The sequence below is a fragment of the Pseudorca crassidens genome, chromosome 3 (genome assembly GCF_039906515.1).
Source record: "Pseudorca crassidens isolate mPseCra1 chromosome 3, mPseCra1.hap1, whole genome shotgun sequence".
NCBI classification, from domain to species: Eukaryota; Metazoa; Chordata; class Mammalia; order Artiodactyla; family Delphinidae; genus Pseudorca; species Pseudorca crassidens.
Window position 1 is genome coordinate 81,475,878 of NC_090298.1, and position 18,961 is coordinate 81,494,838.

At 34.9% G+C, this 18,961-nt stretch overlaps 1 long non-coding RNA gene across 3 annotated transcripts in view; it reads right to left on the bottom strand.

Moving 5' to 3' along the window:
- LOC137220752 (uncharacterized) overlaps window positions 1–18,961 on the bottom strand; it is a 532,799-nt gene that overhangs the window by 472,642 nt on the left and 41,196 nt on the right. For all 3 annotated transcript variants that reach the window (XR_010941779.1, XR_010941777.1, XR_010941778.1), the window contains exon 4: window positions 6,471–6,585. This is a non-coding gene — a long non-coding RNA (uncharacterized lncRNA). The remainder of the gene's footprint in view (window positions 1–6,470; window positions 6,586–18,961) is intronic.

Here is an 18,961-nt window from a genome sequence, read left to right on the forward strand (position 1 = left end):
TTGTTTCTTTCTTCATTCTTCCTGTGAAAGAGAACTAGAACATCCTTTCTTGGATCATCAAATATCAATCAATGAATTCTAAACCTATATCTCCTTCCTTGCTGTTTGCACAAATACCAGTTTATAATCTTTAATGATATGCTTGGTATTTTCACTTTTTTCATTTTTATTAGTTTACTCAAATATTACAGTTAATTATTATTTGTGCCAACTGTGCCCTCCTTACCCAGAATCAATCACCAAATACCTTGATAATTCTGCCTTTGAAACTCTTTCATGATGAATTCTAGCCTGTAATGCCATGCTCCCCAAAGTGTGGTGCATGTACCTCTAGAGATCCACAAAATTATTTCAGGTTATTACAGAGATACTATTTAATTTATACATTTTTATTGTTGCTCTCTTTTATGCTAAGTATATTTTTTACGGTAGTGTAGGGGAGGAAAAAGTTCTCCTCAACTCCCATTAGGGTCTCTAACTGGGCTTGAAAATTAAATTGACAAAGACATATTAATAGAAGAAAAGAATACAGATTTATTTAATATAAGTTTTATATGACATGGAAGTCTACATTAGGAAATGGAGACTCAAAGAAACAGACCTCAGTATTTTTATGCTAAGTTGATGAAGAGTGGGCAGTCATGTAGAAATATGATAGGTCAGAGGGTATGAAGTAAGTGCAGTAAACTGGGGAAAACTTAGCAAGGCCTATTTGAATTCTTTTTGGCATCCCTTTGTCTTCGGAGATAAGGGTGCTCCTTTCTTCTGGGATATAGGCAGGACACCTCTCACATGAGGATTTTGCCACCTGTTTCAGGTGAGAAGGGCAGGGGAAAGCTAAAGAGACCTTTCTGCTTCTGCTGTTTTTTTCAAACTCCTTCAACTTAAAATATTCAATATACTAAGGTGTCATATTTTGAGGTAGCATGTCCTGAACCCATCATTTATGATATGAAATCAACTTTTGAAATAAAATTGCCAAAGTTTTAAAAGTTACTTAATTTTTAAAATTGTATCAAGTATTATAAGTAGTGTGCAAAAAATTGTGTTTTTGTATATGAGAGAATAAGAACTAAGAAACTACATAATACATGGGATTTAGATCCCTTTTCCATTCTCACAGCCTACACCCTATCAAGGGCAAAATGGAGGCACCAGAGAAACACAGTTAAGATGCAATAATAAATGGCAAAATTCGGGTATGAAGAGTAAAGAGGTTGCAAATGGAGTTTGAATATGGTAAAAATTCTTACTCCTTTGTTCTCTCTTTGAATCTTTTATCTGTTTGCCTCTTTTTGAGATTCTTTCTCCTCTTCAGTGACTGAAATGATCACATAGACCTTGGTAATGCCTCCATACTAGGAGTTGATGTTTCACTTGAAATGCAAAAAGGATTAGAAACAATCAGGGGGCAAAAGAGGGAGCAAGCAGAATCTTAGGCTGGCTCTAGCAATTGGCCATAGGGAAATGGAGCCATTCTTCTTCCTCCCTCTAGTCTCTTCTTATATCTATCATAGCCAGAGTGGTAACACAAAGTGTGCTAAGATCCCAAGGTTGCAAGCCTAACATAAAAGTGTTATAGAACAGTTTGTTCAGTACATTTCACTCTCTAGCTTAAAGGACAAAAGAATATGTATTTGCAAAGCACAAATATTCCAACCCATTACGCTACATTTGAGGGTGAGACAGCCATTAGTGACAAGGAGGCAGTCCTACACACATATTCTACATTCTTTGCAATATAGCAAAGGTGACAGTAGCACTGATATATTAGAAATTGGGGGATTCTGATCATATAAACACTTTGATTTCACATCAGGAGTCACAATTCACATTATTCACTGCATTATTTTCATTGTCACAAATGTCATTGAGGTTCAAGTTCTTCTTAATTCATTTATGATTTTCTAAAAAGCCTGAATTGCTAATTTTCTTCTTCCTCAGGCAACTAATCTACATTTTTAAACTGGATTTCCTGTCAATAGATTTTCTTTTCCCCACTGAGCTTGATTTCATTATATATGCGACTATAGATTCTTCCTTAAAATTTTGACTTCATCACCTAAATCTTCCATAATTCTTTTCTACCCTTAGGTAAAAAACTGTATCTAATGTTATCAGATTGGCATTCAAGCAATTCCCCAATCATGTTTTAATCTACCTATCCAGCATAATCACATCACCATCATCAACCATGCCAGTTGCAATGTTTATTGCATGCCTATAATATGCACTGTGCCATGCACAATTGAGAAATACAAAGAAGTATGAAATATGGCTCATGGCCTATAAGAGTTTATTTAAGGCAGAGATTTCACGTAAAATAATATATAAATCAGAGGATAAGTTAAGACAAGTACTAAGTGTAGGGTACAAACAGCAAATGATATAAAGCCTTGAAAGAAATAAAGATCAATATGGAAGCCTTCACACATCTGAATATTTTAATCACTATTCTCTCCAATGAGACAGCCCATTCCTCTAGCCAGATTAGCCTCCTCAACTTTTGTTGAATCATGAGATGTTCAAACACTGTTCAATGCTGTGTTCATTTCACTTGGCAAAGAACTCTTAAGCTTCACTATCTTACCAAATTTTAATATTTAATTTCAATTTTTTAACTTAGATTTTCTAATCTATCAGTCAAAACTTATTTAATTCTACATAGTTTTATTGGAAGAAATATATACCATCACTAGGTGAAACTAGAAATACTCTTCTGGGTTGAGCAGCGTGTCTTTTTATGGTCACGTGAGAGAAAAAAATAGTACGAATTTCCTTTTGATTTATGCATTTTGCACAAAATTAAAATATTTTACTAAAGCAACTAAATTAAAATAATAACTACTACTGCTAAATGTTTTTAAATAGAATGGGCAGTGCATAGATACGTGTGATATATATTATCATATACATCATATACATCACATCACATATACATCAGGTTAAATTGCTCTTAATTTTAAATTACAAAATCTCTGGGAGAAGATTTTAGAACAATTAACAATAAAGACACTCTCAGTGTTTTGAGAAGGTACTTTTTAAATCCTCAGTGTTTAATAAATGATGCTTTATTAAAAACCAGATTTTCACATTTCTTAGACTGCAGAGGACAAAAAAAAAAGGAAAATTTATTCAACTGTGAGAATAAAAGAAGTGAGAAATAAGGGACTTTTATTTTGCCATTCCCATGTTTTAAAAGCTGTATGTGTTGTATTTCAGAGGTCTTAAACTGTGTATTTAACTAAGACTGAAATTCAAGCATTGCCAAGCATGGCCTCAAATTTCAGTTTCTCCTAAAACTGAAGAATGTGTTTTAAGTCTTCCATTTCTTTTTCCATCAGCCTCAATTTAAGCATCTAATGGTCCTGTTATGACCACTATCTTCCTCCCAGAATCTGGACTTTTTCCTAAACAGAAATAAAATGAGGTTTCTACAAAGCAAGATAGTTGTTTGATACACTTGCCAATATTCTTGCGGAAGAAATAAGTAGCAGGCTATCTAAGACATTCAGATTTAAATCCAGAAATAAAAAATTCTTGACATTTCATAAAACTGAAGGGGTTGATCATGGTTTCATAAAACTCTGATTTTATTATGATATTCTCATTTCCAAATTTTATTACTAATTTTAACTGTAATGGTTCCTTGTGGACTACTCAGTATAATAACTTAAGTGAATATACTGTAATTTTAGTCTTTGCATCCTGCTCATATTTTCTTAAATTTCTACTTTCTTTACCAATGTTAGTTCACAAGGTTGCTTTAAGTTAATCTTCAAAGCAATCTCATCTATAAATTTTTTTATCTTAAACTTTCTTATAAATTGTCTTTATTAAATTATTACATGCAACAGAGTTACCTTCATAGATTGAGAAGTATAACTTATTCTGAATGCAACTGTTTAGTGATCCTTTGAAAGTGGTACTTCCTTTTCCCCATTTCGGTTTTCAAACAACTTAGTGGGAGTTAGAGGAAGCATAGAAATATTACTGAGTTTCTGCTTGGCAGCCCTACGAATGACTCCTACACTAATTTGCTATGCCCTTGGGGCTACTGCTAAGAGAGTTGTGATAATGGCAGTTAGAGGCAAATCAACCCAGCCCTTTAACGCTTGACTAGCTTCAACTTTCTAAGGTTATCAATTTTTGGCATAAGTTTCTACTAGGGTCTCACCCAAATTAGCAAGAACACATATTCAGCACCTCTTACTGTAGGTCAAGTGGGAACTGTTCCCTGGGAAAGGATATAGGTAATTTGGCTGAGGAATGTGCTGGATTGTGTGGAATTGTGTGGGCCACTCAGCTTATTTTTCCCCTTCTATGTTCTCATTTTATCATAGGAGCTGGAAGCCTGGGAACTGCATTTTCAAGAATTACTGTCATTATGGACCTAGATTAGATTCTGCCAATGAGAGGAGCTAGGGTAAATCTGGAAGAAAAGCAAAAAGTAAAAGCAATTATTATTCTCATGGCTGTGGCTGGCAATTACTAAGGCTTCAGCATCAAGAGTTTTCCAGCAACTTCCCAGTGTCCTCCAAAGATTCACCTGCTTCAGTACAGTGGGCAGTGAAATCAATGGCAGTGGTTTCCTATAACTTGATAATTTCCTGATTTCCTCAATGGTAGAGTGGCTTCCCTAATCTTTTCTACCCCAGACCTTCTAATATTTTTTAATCCCCTCTATTAAGCCATTTGTTGTTTGAAATACCTGGAGTTACTTCTGGTTTCCTGACTGAACCCCAATTAATACAGAGTCTCTGGAAGAAAAGGGATCCAGGATTCATTCCCTTCTTTTCAAGTCCTTTGGTGGTCCTGACTGAAGAAAGGAACCAAGGACCCCAAATGGGAACTCACCAAGAGGAAAGGAGAAAATGGGCTGATGATCTGTGATCAACTCCAGGGTTGTCCATAGGGGGAGAGTTTATTTGGCAATATGTAACTAAAGATGAAAAACCATCTGTCCTAGGCACTCAGGCACAATGACCATTCTTCAGAATTAGTAGCTGGGCATGCAAATGACCACTAAAACTTGTAGCTTTGAAAGCATGTAAGGTACTACTTCTGTTTGTACAGATATTGGACTCAGAAAGAGCAATTGCAACATGAAAAACAGATGCATCATATCTCATTTCCAGGCCTCGCAGAGACAGAAAAGTCATCATCAGCCAAGATCCTCCCAATCTTCCAACAGATGCACAAATAGACCTGCCTCTGCAACCTTATCTTCTTTTTTGGAATAATGGAAGAACTCTGTATGAACCAAATTAAGACCAGTACCTCCTCCTGCTTTCTCAGTGATCTCTAGCTTTTAGTTATCCTGTCTCCTTCTCTATCTTCAACCTCTTTGCCACCAACAATGATGTTAATAAGCATGCAAATATGCTCTGAGAACTCATAACTACAAAAGGTTCTCTTTTGAACAATGTAAGTCACTTTACCGAGTCTATTATTGGCCAAACTTTTCCAAAAAGGTATTTATTTATTTATATATGGCCTCTGTTTTTTTTTGTTTTTTTACCCCCAAACACCTGTCAACGATTTCAGTATAGCTTATTTAAGTCTTCACTATTCCCTCAAAAATCTCTCTGGCTATGGTCATTCATTCATTTACACATTTTTTTTCATTTTTTTTCCTTTCACAAATATTTATGTAGCACTACATTAGGAGCTGGACATTAAAAGAAAATGTAAAAGGGGAATTGTCCCTGCCTTGATTAATGACGCTTATGTTGGAAGTGCAATTAGCATCTTTTTAAAAATCAATTTACTTTGTAAACCAAGAAAAACAATAATACAAACTTATTGCAATAAGTCAAAAAATATGAGGACAGATACATAAAAGAAAATGTAATAATCTCTCCCCAACTAATTAGCTGATATTAACAGTTAGCTGTAGGTTCTTCCACACATTTCTCTAAATGCATATAATTTAGGTTATAACACATGAAACTGCTGATATTCTACTGTTTTTCACTTGCAAAACATTATCAAATGATTCAACTTAATACATATATGCATGTATACAGATTTTTATTTATTTTCAAATAGTTGTTGAGCAGTGCTTAAATAACATTTTAGAAACTATGAATGGTTTAATGAGTGAATATTTGTGTTCACCTTTGTTGGGAAAATATAATTTTTAAAAAATCTGCTGAGCCAGAAAAATGGCTTCACGAAGGCAGAAGTGAGAGAAAATAATTTTATTTTTGAATGAGTATTAAGCCAGAACATGATGAGCCTTACAGGTAACTCACTAAGAGATTTCAAAGGCAGAAAGAAATCTCACCCTTTTATACAGCCAAGCAGACACAACCCATTCCATACATGCTCCCAAGGTAAACAATAACTATTGTTCAAGTAAGAGGACTTGACAGCACCATTGTCACACACAGTTCATTCTAAATTCACCTGAGATGATCCATTATATTCGTTAACTGGATTTACCCAAAGGCAAATTAAATTCTTACCTCTATGACAGGTGGTAGTTTTGCAACTTGGTCATGGTTGGGCTCTCACAGAAACTGGGAAATATGGGTGCTACCTTCCTTGATGATTATATTTCAAAGGTATGGTTCCTAGGTCCTACAGAAAGATATTCCAGAATTGTAAAACTGACAAAAGACTTATTTAACTTTAAAAAGGTTTACATACATTTCAAAGAGACTGAGAAAGTATTTACAATTATAAATTTTCTAAAGCAAATATCTAAGAAAAGGGAGGGTAGAACATCTCTTCCCTTATTTTTCACAGGGAGAATCAAACCTTTTATTTTGTATTTGTACATCTTTACATATCAAGAACCAAAACATTTACATAAAATTAGCTGCCTTTTTAAAATCACAAAATGTTATCTCCCAATAACTGAATAGTTGAAGATAAAAATTTATAGGATGAGAAAATAAGTGAGGAACGAAAGTACCATAATCAGTTATCCATATAGATGTTATTTTTAGACAATTGAGCAAGATTAATTATCTATACACAAGTAAATTTCTTCCAATTTTTATTTTGCATAGGTAAGCAATCATGATCAAACAATAAATTCTACACATTATTTATCCTAGTTTAATAGTAAGAGCATGGATGTTGCAGTGAAAAATACATATACTAAATCTTGATGGAAATTAAAATGCTTCTCCTCTCCTACTGTAGAAGTTCAATTATATGTTGAAAAACCACAACTAGTAAAATATGAAGGTATAAATGAAATAAACAGTTATGCAGACTAGAAAATATCACACACTTATTTCATGTCTGAACAATTATCTGTTTCACTTTTACATTCAGGTTATCTCATGTACATGCTCAATCAGTATGCTTATATCACTAAACTACACTTAATTTTGTATTACTGATGCTTGCATATTTCCTGGCACAGACAACACCCAATAACTGTTTACTGGATTAAATTTTAGAATGACTTTATTCCAAACCCAGTAATTGTTTATTGGATTAAATTTTAGAATAACTTTAGTTTAAAATTATCTAAGGATGAATCTTGTCCTCATTTTTTTTTCTTTAGAGGAATACTAAGCTTTCAAACTAAGCCCCCAAATGGTTCCTTTAATTTGCTAAATTAATTTTACAATATAAAAAGTATCACAGAATCATATTTATACATTTACTTGTTGCTTATTCATATTCACTGTCATCTCAATCACAACTAATGGTTACTACTGAGTGCTCACTATAGACCTGGTAAATATTTTATGAATGTTGTCATTCTAAAGTTCCACAAGTCTGTAAGTTGTGTTTGCTAGTCTTACAACTGGTGAAACTTAAAGAAATTAAAGATAGTAAGTAACTTGATTAGGGTGATACAGCTACTAAGTGGTAGGGCCTAGCTTAAACCCATGTCAGTCTAAGTATACAGTTCCTGCTCCAAGGCCTCCGATTCTTTTGCCAACATGTAGCTCTGCCTCTCTTAACTAGGTCATGTGTGCCCAGGCCATATGGCAAGCAGTCTACATAGTATCAACCAAAGGAAGTGGCAAATTCTTGCTTTTTCAAACCACTGTTAATAGTCAAGACAGCTTAATCCCTGAGGTTAGCAAATTAATCAACGTGATCATGGTGATAAACATTCTAAGTCAGTCGATAACGTGGTTTGGATGACCAGTTCATTTATAAGAGAATAAAAGAAGTGGGTGTTACAGATGTGACCCATGAGGGAAACTCAGTGAGTAGCTGACATATAGGAAAAATATTCAGAACTTGTGGAAAGGCTTTGAGCAGGTATGCAAACAAATACCCAGACAAATGTATTGTGGTTCAGGAGAATTTCCCCAGCACTCCCAGTAAGGTCTGGAATGATAAACAAAAACTACAACCAAGGAGTTACAGAAAATGTGAGGCTTAATTATATTTCACTGAATATTATGCAGCACAGTTAATTCAATAAACTCTAGAACCTTTATGCTTCTGGGGATGCACATAGTGCTACATCCTGCTGGGCCAGTGCGTAGACTTGCGCAGCCTTTTCTGCAAGGAAAAGGAGAGAGCTTAGCTCTTAAGGGAGAGCTAAAGAAGGCAGTATACTCAGGGAGGGAAGGAGTGATAAGGGTGGTGGGGAGTGGGGGAGAAAAACCTTTAGAGGCTTCATATCTTTTCAGATTTTATGGTTTTGCTGTTAGCACAAGTTCATGTGCCTGACACACAGTGAGGCCAAACAAACCAAAACGTCCTTGTTTGGAGCAAAGAAAGGTTTATTGCAGGGCCATCTGTGTCACGGGGGTTAACGGTATCAGTCCTTAGGCTCCAGGAGGCCTGGGGCTATGTCCACCTGGTCATCAAGTAGTTAACATCTTCCATTTGGTGGGGGATTTTCACATCTGTAAAACAACTCAGGAAATACTGTTATCTAGGTAACAGAGAGGAGCTAAAGCAGAGGATATGGGGGAAGGGCCTGTCCCGGGAAGACCCCATAGGGTCCTGCTCTGTTACATGGCTGCTGACCTAATTCTATTTACCTTATTCAGGCTGCAGAAAAAGGGAAGGCATAGCCTGCAGGTACTATCCCACAGAAATTTTAAACAAATATTCTCTTAATGATTTATGATATGCTTTGCTTTGCTTATTGCCCTGAACCTCAAGTTCCACAGGAAATTATATTCGTGATAACACTGCACTACATTGTCATATCTCTTTTTATTATTGCTTTTCACAGTTACTTAAAGCTTGTATTGTTATTTAGCTACTTATTTTGTTCATATCATTTCTTCTCTATGGTAAACCCCTTGAGGGTAGGATTGTGTCCTAGAGAACAACTCTCTTTGTATAAGGCAGGGCACTTGCCGACTTAATCTGGCAGAGAATTCAGGCATAGTGATCTTTGTTCCAGCAACAGCCCATGGGAGACACTGCACTGAAGCAAAGAGGCTCCTCATTATTCAGGGATTATTTTCACAGCAAATGAAAGAAACCCACCTTAATTCACCTTAATCAAGGAGAAATATTTTGTTTCATGGACTCGAATTACAAGAAAAGCTAGAGTGAAACTTGTCTTGCCCATTTAGAACAAGTAAATCAATTATTACCACAACTATTGCTGTGTGACAGCAGACAAAACTACAGAAAGCTTTAATTTTCACATTTCTAAAATAGCAGAACCACAGGAAAGAGTACCTCTCTCTTACCAATATTTTAGAAATCCTAGGGAAATATTCATAAGTCCATTAAGGGCTATGAAGAAAGAGGCAAGATCCCAACAGTTCCCTTTTATCATATTGTTAGAATGTGGGGAGAAGGTGCAGTTCCTCAAATGAATACGAAGGCTAATGGGTGAATATTTGTGAGCTTGAAAGCCATTATATTTTATATCTAATGTAGAATGTGATGAAAGGGAAGAAGTAGACTATTTTAACATGTGTTGAGCACCTACTACATGTCCTATAAACTTTATTATATACATTATAAACTCATCAAAATATCCATAAAGGATAATAAATATGAAGATGGTATGGGATGATACTGGGCAGTACCTTTGCCCTGTAAATGCTAAACCAGTGAAACATTTATTACTAAGATAAAGAAATAGAGATTTTTAAAACCATTAACACTGAGGTTTAACTTCTCTATAGATTTTAGGATTACTTGTCCAAACAAAACTAGATAATTTAAAAATTCCATCTGCAAAGAGAGTGTTTGCACAGTACCACATGCAAGCATTTTACATGGCTTATATAATTTAAGCCTCATAAAAATACCAGAATGTAGGTGTTTATATTTATTAGGATTTAAACTAAGCTACTTTAGCAAAGAGACCCGAATATACGTTGACTTAAAAAAAAAAGATACAGGTTTATTTCTTTTTTAAAGAATACTTAGATATATAGGGTGATCCAGAATGTGTTATCCCAAGAGGGTTCTGCCAGATTCAAGGTAGAGCTTCCATCTCTTGAGTCCAAGATGGTGCCATTTCCCAAGCCCAACTATTGCTCTGGTACTGCTTTCTCCAGCCAGTGGAAAAAGAAAAAAAGCGGGGGGAAGGGGTGGTATAAGTGGGTTATTTTAAGAACAGAATCTGAAAGTTGCATGTAACATTTGTGTTCTCCTGTGAGCCAGAGCTGAGTCAGATGATCTCACTCAAGAATAAGGCAGGTTAAGAAATGTCTCTAGCTAGGAGAGCAGAAGTCCTACTAAAACCTATGTGTATGTGGCAGAATTGGTCAAGGCAGATTTACTGTGAAGTTAGGGTGGTATAACTTTCAGAGCCCATGTGCTTCTTCCAAGACTCTGAGGGAGGGGAAACTAGCAACATATTCATTTATTTATTTTATACCCTTTTGTCCTTAACACTTCCAAAAGATAGATCTAGTCCCCAACAGGTAGGACTTATCTATAAACTAATACAAGGAGAATAAATCCTGGAGGAAAATTCACTGTCTCTGCCTCTAAATAATTTCCAATGAGGCCCAGAGAAGTTAAGTAACTTACAAAAAGTCACATAGATTTGGAGCTGAAATCAGAACCTGGGTCTCTACGGCACAAAAGACTTTTGACTCATATTTCTAGTGCATCAAGTACTCACATATTTTAGATTTTATTTCCTCCTGACATTATCTCAGAAGAAAAGCTGGACAATCTAGAAATCACAAGGTAATTAATTGGCTACATCGCTTTGTCCCTATCTGTTCAGATGCTCTTGGGAGACAAAGTGAAAGAGAACATGTGAAGCCCAGCTGCCAAGCTGACATGACAGCCAGTTAGTCGGGTGATGCCACTCTCAGATCAACCCAAAGGTTAATGACACAGATGCAGTCAAAGATCTGATGGATAGAGGCTGTGAACCCTGTATCAATAACTTACAGCAAATGTCTGGAGGTGGCAGATGAAGCGGCTCGTCATCAATTAAGCATGGCAGTCCATTTTTATAAAATTGTCATAAAGGATTATTAAATTTCACATCTTAGTTTGCTTGGGGAAAATATCAAATTACAGTAAAGGGTGCATTTTAAAAACAATGTTTAGTATAAACTCTTGCTTCTGGCCTCATGTCAAACTAACAAAGAGGTGCTATGCAATTTGATCCATGCTTTTCATTTTTCCATTTCTGAGCCAAGGTATTTTTTCATACTTATTATTAACTTCACATGTTTTTAAAAACAATAGTTCTGGTTTTAAGAATTTTTTAAGTTAGGAAAATATTTAATTATCAAGAAAATAATCTCAAAATTTGAATATGACTGCAAGTTGAATATTTATTCACCATAGCAACTTGGAGTATACATTCCTCAAAGTTAAGTACCATAACAAAATGTAGACACATGCCTTCCTTTTTATACAATTCCTATTTACAGTAAATTCAGAAAAGCATCCTGCACTAAGCCAGAGAGGACTTAAAGTGGTCTGTCTCTAGATACGTTTTTTTTAATTTTAAGACTGGATTCAGAGAGTTCCATCTAATTTGAGGTGTATTTACTATGTATCAGCTCCATTATCCAACTTTCTATAGTAAATCTTAAAATTCTTATATTTGTAAAAACCCCTACGAATGCCTGAATTAGTTGGTAAAGTTTAAAAGACCCAATACAACATTTTTTGAAAGGCAATTATAATTATAAAGTAATCACTACTAAAGTATAACAAGTTGTCACAGTATCTATTTAGAAAACCATTCACAGTTATTCTACCATGTACATTTTCACACATAGCATCGTGCTGCTGTTCTAATAATTGTTTACTATCTTAATATGACAGGGCTAATACCCACCCTCTTAAGGAAATTACCTTTCTTTAGCACTGGATTAATATTATCCTATGTTACTTTTTATTTGTAGCAAGTTGTTCCCAATTCTATACCACCAACCATTCAACTTAATGATCTACTTGATGGACATCACTAAAAACAGTTTGTAAAGTTGACTTAACAAAATGAAATTATATTCAATATCAGTTTGAGTTGTTGCAATGAAAAGAGCTCATAGTACACTGGAAAGCTGTGGGAAATTGTTGGGAATTACTATTCTATGGATTGATACAAATAAAGAAAAAATCACAGAATTCTAGAATTATAAGGTACAGGAGCTATTTAGGCCAACACGCTAATTAAACAGTCCATGGATCAAAAACTAGACTTGATAAAAATCATAAAATGGATTGCCTGCTGAACTAAGTTTTGGACCTAGTGCTGTGTACAGTATAGCCTACTGTTTTGCCTAAGATTGTGCAGTATCCCAGAATGGTTTCTGCTCTCTTTTAGGTTCCAAAATGTTCTACCTTGTAACAAGTAAATGTAAATTAACTGGTTGACTGACTAGCTGATTGACTGACTTACAGGCTAAGGCTAACTGGTTGCCTGATAGACTAGGGCTTCCCAGGGAGGGTCAAGGTTACCATTCTCTACAGGCTCCTCAAATAAACCTCCAGAGTCAAACATAACTGACAAACCTGATACCTGGAGTACCAAAGTTACTGAAAAGCTTTCAGGGAAAATTTTTCTAAATGTAACTGAAAACTCTTCAAATTTTTCTTAATCCCCTCATATTTTTTTCTGCTTCATATAAAAATACTAATTAGAGTCTTCTCCCTTTTTTTCTTGATGAGTCTGGCTAATGGTTTATCAATTTTGTTTATCTTCTCAAAAAACCAGCTTTTAGTTTTATTAATCTTTGCTATCATTTCCTTCATTTCTTTTTCATTTATTTCTGATCTGATCTTTATGATTTCTTTCCTTCTGCTACCTTTGGGGGTTTTTTTGTTATTCTTTCTCTAACTGCTTTAGGTGCAAGGTTAGGTTGTTTATTTGAGATGTTTCCTGTTTCTTAAGGTAGGCTTGTATTGCTATAAACTTCCCTCTTAGAACTGCTTTTGCTGCATCCCATAGGTTTTGGGTCGTCGTGTCTCCATTGTCATTTGTTTCTAGGTATGTTTTTATTTCCTCTTTGATTTCTTCAGTGATCACTTCATTATTAAGAAGTGTATTATTTAGCCTCCATGTGTTTGTATTTTTTACAGATCTACCATATGCTAACACATATATATGGAATTTAAGAAAAAAAAATGTCATGAAGAACCTAGGGGTAAGACAGGAATAAAGACACAGACCTACTAGAGAATGGACTTGAGGATATGGGGAGGGAGAAGGGTAAGCTGTGACAAAGTGAGAGAGAGGCATGGACATATATACACTACCAAACGTAAGGTAGATAGCTAGTGGGAAGCAGCCGCATGGCACAGGGAGATCAGCTCGGTGCTTTGTGACCACCTGGAGGGGTGGGATAGGGAGGGTGGGAGGGAGGGAGACACAAGAAGGAAGAGATATGGGAACATATGTATATATATAACTGATTCACTTTGTTATAAAGCAGAAACTAACACACCATTGTAAAGCAATTATACTCCAATAAAGATGTAAAAAATAAAAATAATAAAAATAAAAGATTATACTCCTTTAAAAAAATACTAATTAGAAAATTAAATTATGTTCAATATCTAAAAATGAAATTATATAGTGAGTAATTCAACATCAACACCTGATACTATGTGATAGACCTATGGGCATAATATTGTGATATTATGACACTCACAAAAATAGTATAACATTTATATTTCAAGATTTGCACATAATTCAATGGCTTTCAAAAGTCAACTTTTCAATACAAACTTTAACATTAATGATAACAACTTTTTCTATCTAAAACAACTGTAGCAAGTTGATGCACTTTATTCTGCAATTCACGATTTAGAAAAATGTTTTTTGCAAGCTTCATACAAAAACATTTGAACAAATTAAAAATCATTGCAGCAATGTACATAGATCTCATATTCCTTTGATTCCCCCTTCTTTTTGATTTCTACATCTCTTATATTATGAGAAGACATTACCAAAGAAAAGACAATAAATTACTACGAAAGACAACATTGGTTCTTAGTGAGAAAGGAGAGTGAAAATCAGCTTTTATGTGACCAAAGAATCTCTTTATTTAATATCCTTATTAATGTGAACTGAACCTAAAAATGTGAACATCTAGATATATATTGCTTAATTCCAGTTTCACCTGCATTAGGTAAACTGTCTTATAACTTCCTTTCTTAAGGAATATTTACATGTTAATTTATTTTCCTCAATTTCTCACTAAACTTCAAATCATTTTGGAGTAAATAGTATAGTAAGGCATTATATAAATATGAGAAACTTAAGTACTACAGTACGGAATTATGTAAATATGAAAAACTTTTTAAATATCAAGAATTTTAAATGTATATAATGCTTGATCCTTCATATTATCTTTAGAATTTCAACATTTATATACAAACATGAAATGCTAAGACTGAAATGCCTAAACTTTGTTCTGTTGTTATATGGGAGCACTTACAGTATCAGATTCTAACTTAATCAAAACTGAACCAAAATGAAAAGCATCATTGTAATCAACCATACGGCTGCTTCATTCTAACCTGGTTATTTTTAAAGAGCCAGACTCCAACATTCCTCCTTAGAGGGAGAATAAAAACCGTATTACTACTGTACACATCAAAACTACATTGGTCAACCAGTCATTGTGTTAGCTGGCACTAAATTCCTGAACAGCATAGTAGTGCAACACAGGTCTTCCAGATGACTATGAATGGATGGTCTTCATTTGTCAGAGATTAATCTGGTAGACATGGCCTTTGTAGAAACAGCTAGAAAATATAGCACGAATTCTGAAGGAGCAGGGATGGGGAGAGTCATCTTTTTCATATGACCAGTGACCCTTTTTTTTTAATGTTACCACTGCTGCACATAGATCCTAAAAATGCAAGAGAAAGATTCCATTTCATTGTATTGAGAATCATCCTCTTGGGAAACCAATTTAGTCTGAAAGTACCCTCAGAAAGGATTTGGCTTCTTGTAGATAATTGTGGATCAATTTCAGATGAAGATTTAGTAGCCTTTTAAAAAACCTTTTAGGGCATTTTTTAATGCTCTGTAGAGAGTTGAAGAGTGTGGGGGGGGGAGGGTGAAAGTAAGCTGATAAAATGCTATTATTGAAGAACTTCAGGCTAACCATGAACTTTAAGATTTGTATTCAGTTCTATGGCAAATGGCACCAGCTTATCTTACAGGTTACGTGCACTATAGATTTGTAAGCAATAAAAGACAGATCTGGGTCTCCGTTTGGGCTCATGGGCTGCAGTTTGTCCTCTTAGGTTCCAAATTTCTCAGTTCTTCCCTACTACACATTCAGCTTTTCTCTCAGACTGCTGGACTAACCTGACCTTTTGAGACTTGAGACCTGGTACAAGATGCAGAGGCAACAGCCTTGTACAGACTTCTGCACCAGGAACAACTGTGTGAAGTGAAAGCCTCTATAATAAATCTCTATTCTACATCACTCATAGTGATTCTACTTCTCAGGCTAAATCCTGACAGGTAAAGTAGTAATTCAGAGACATGAAGAAATTAATCAAAGGGATTAATTGCCAAACACTCTCAAAGAGGGTTAGTAGAAGAACCTAGAAGCATACTTTACCTTCTTTGATTTGATTCCGTATCCCTAAATGTATACTTCTATAGTTCTTATTTTATTTTAGAGACTACTTTACACAATAACACCTAGTTTCTCCTAAGGTAGAAAGAATGTAGCTCCTAGTAGCTCCTCCTTCAAATATTCACTCTCAAACTAACTGAAGTCTTCAGTCTTAAGTGTCCTTGTTCCACTTTTTCCTGCCTACTTGATGACTACTTGTAAAGTCTGTCCCTCGGGCTATGTTAGCAGTCCTTAAAAAAACTATCGCAAATTTTTCTCTTTGTGTATTAAGAGTGAAGTCTTTATACTTTAGCAGTTCACTGCAAACTTGTGAAGGAAGTGATGTTCACATTTCCTTTTCCTTCTATAAGGGTCAGCCAATAGGAAAAGCTGAGTAGAGCAATGACCACATCTTGTAGCACAGTGCTAAATCAGCCATGCTGTGAAAGGGAGCAATGCATATCAGCTCTTTGACTAGGAGCTACCACACAGACATTTCCTTTTATTCCAGCAGACTTGGTTTTTGGCAACCTGGGCACTTCATTTTTCCTCCCAGACAGCTGTTTCTGAGTCACACGCTCACTGTGCATGGCCTTTCTTTTTCCTAACAGTGTCAAATATTCAATATTATAAGTATTTACTGAGCATTTACCATGTACCAGGCACAGAACTTAGCCTAGGCCTACACTGGGATAAGATATATGATGAGGGAAACCTCTTCAGCTTATCTGAGGACATGGCATATGCTTGGGCATACAGACTACTCAAAGAGGAGAGTTATAGTACCTTTTGTTGAGGTTAAAACACATGCATTTTATGCTGCTTTAAAAATTTTACCTAACCTGTCACTGGTAAAGTTTTATATAATGGGAATAGGATTTCCCATTCTTTTCTCTAAGCTAACCCTCAGTGTTTCCATTATAGCACAATTAATATGTAGCTGGGAAGAAATGGTTTACAGCTGATCTTTAGGGTTTGCTTATTAGATATGCTGTGTCTTAGGCCTGGTCTTTTACCTTATCCACTAAATGTACGTTCAAATGATAATTCTATAGATGGCATTGTAGACTGGGAAGTCCTACTCAGGACATAAGAATAAAAATCAATTCCCTTTTTTACTCGTTTTCCATTCATCAGTACACCTTACCACAATACAATAATACAGTAGTCAGCAACCCATTTTTGACAAACAGCAACAAAGAAGCAATACGTATTGCTAACTTTTTACAAATGCAAGTTTAAAACTAAAAGAAAGCAAAACAGGGACTATATAAATAACTTCAATTTCACTAAAAGACAAAGCTTAGTTATACACACACACACACACACACACAAAAGTACACTAGTGTGCACTAAAATACATCCCAAAGCACACACACACATACACACACACACATACACACACACAAAAGTACACTAGTGTGCACTAAAATACATCCCAAAGCAGAAAATATGTGCAGTTCATTTTAGTAATACTTCCTGATTTGTAAAAAAGGGTATATCTGTGTATGTATGTATGTCTTATGTTTATAAGAAGAAGACAGAGTAGACATTTTCTGAAAATATACTCAATTTTGTTAGATCTTTTGAACAAGTGACTGCAAAATAGTACATCTACCTAAAGCAATGATGCCTAAAATATGTTTTTATACTTTAAACCAGAAAAAAGAGCTTCCCTCCTTTACCATTCAGGTTAAAATACTTTGGATTCATTTTTCATTGTTGGCCCCTTAGCTCTTCTTACTTTATTAAGGATACATTAGTAGGTTTTAAACTTTAATAATAAATATTTACAACAAAAACTACAAAAGTATGTGTTTTTTTAATTAATTTTTTTGGAGTACAGTTGTTTTACAATGTTGTGTTAGTTTCTGCAGTACATCAAAGTGAATCAGCTATACATATACATATATGCCCTCTTTTTTGGATTTCCTTCCCATTTAGGTCACCACAGAGCACTGAGTAGAGTTCCCTGTGCTATACAGTAGGTTCTCATTAGTTATCTATTTTATATATAGTAGCATATATATGTCAATCCCAATCTCCCAAAATTCATCGCACTCCCCCGTTTCCCCCCAAAAGTATGTTATTAAAGAAGCCATTTCTGAAAGCAATTTAAAACTGTGGACCATGTGAAAAAAATACATGAAATAAACAAAAAGATTTATGTGCTGCCTCAGTCACTATTATTATTTATTTATTCATCTGTACTTGTACACTCAGTGCTTTTGGAAATGATTTAGGGCAACTTATAAAAATACGTACTACAACAAAATGCTTATCAAAAAAGTAAAGAATTTGTGGCAAAGGTAAATAAGGGTAGAGACAACAGAATAAATTCAAGAGTTACAAAAATGCATGCCCTGGAGTACAGTAGCTAACACTGAGCCTCTAATTTGGCAGTACACTATAATAGTAAAGTCAGAGGAAACACAACTGGTTCTTTGAGGCATAGATTCCAAAATATGAAGATAGGCCAGTTTCTCAAAGAAGAACATTCATTGCTTACACGGACACTAAAGATAAATACCTTCACTAGACAAAGTGGTATGTTTCTGTTATTGTTTTTAAAATACATATATATAATTTTAACAGTTGACTTAGGGATAATTAATCATATGCAGTAGTTCTGGAAAACTGAAGTCTAGGTATGTAGGCTGTAGCCTTCCGGTCTTTTGTATTAATCCAAATATAGCTTTGAAAATATAAACTGAGATGATTCTTAACCAATTCTTAGTTATAGACCATTTTGAATACCTGGTGAAAATAACAGACAGCCCATTAAAATTCATATGCATAGAATTTATGTGCAATTTTAAGGTGCTCTTAGATCTTCCCTTATCCAAAGTTAAGAATCTCTGAGCAAGAAAAATGGATGGACTACTTGATTTTCAGAAAATCCTTTGTAAATATTATTTATTTCCACAAAGATTTTGAGACACTGAGCAGTACTAAGTTTGAGGTCATTCTCCCTAATAAGTTTCTAGTGCACGTATTCTGTGCTG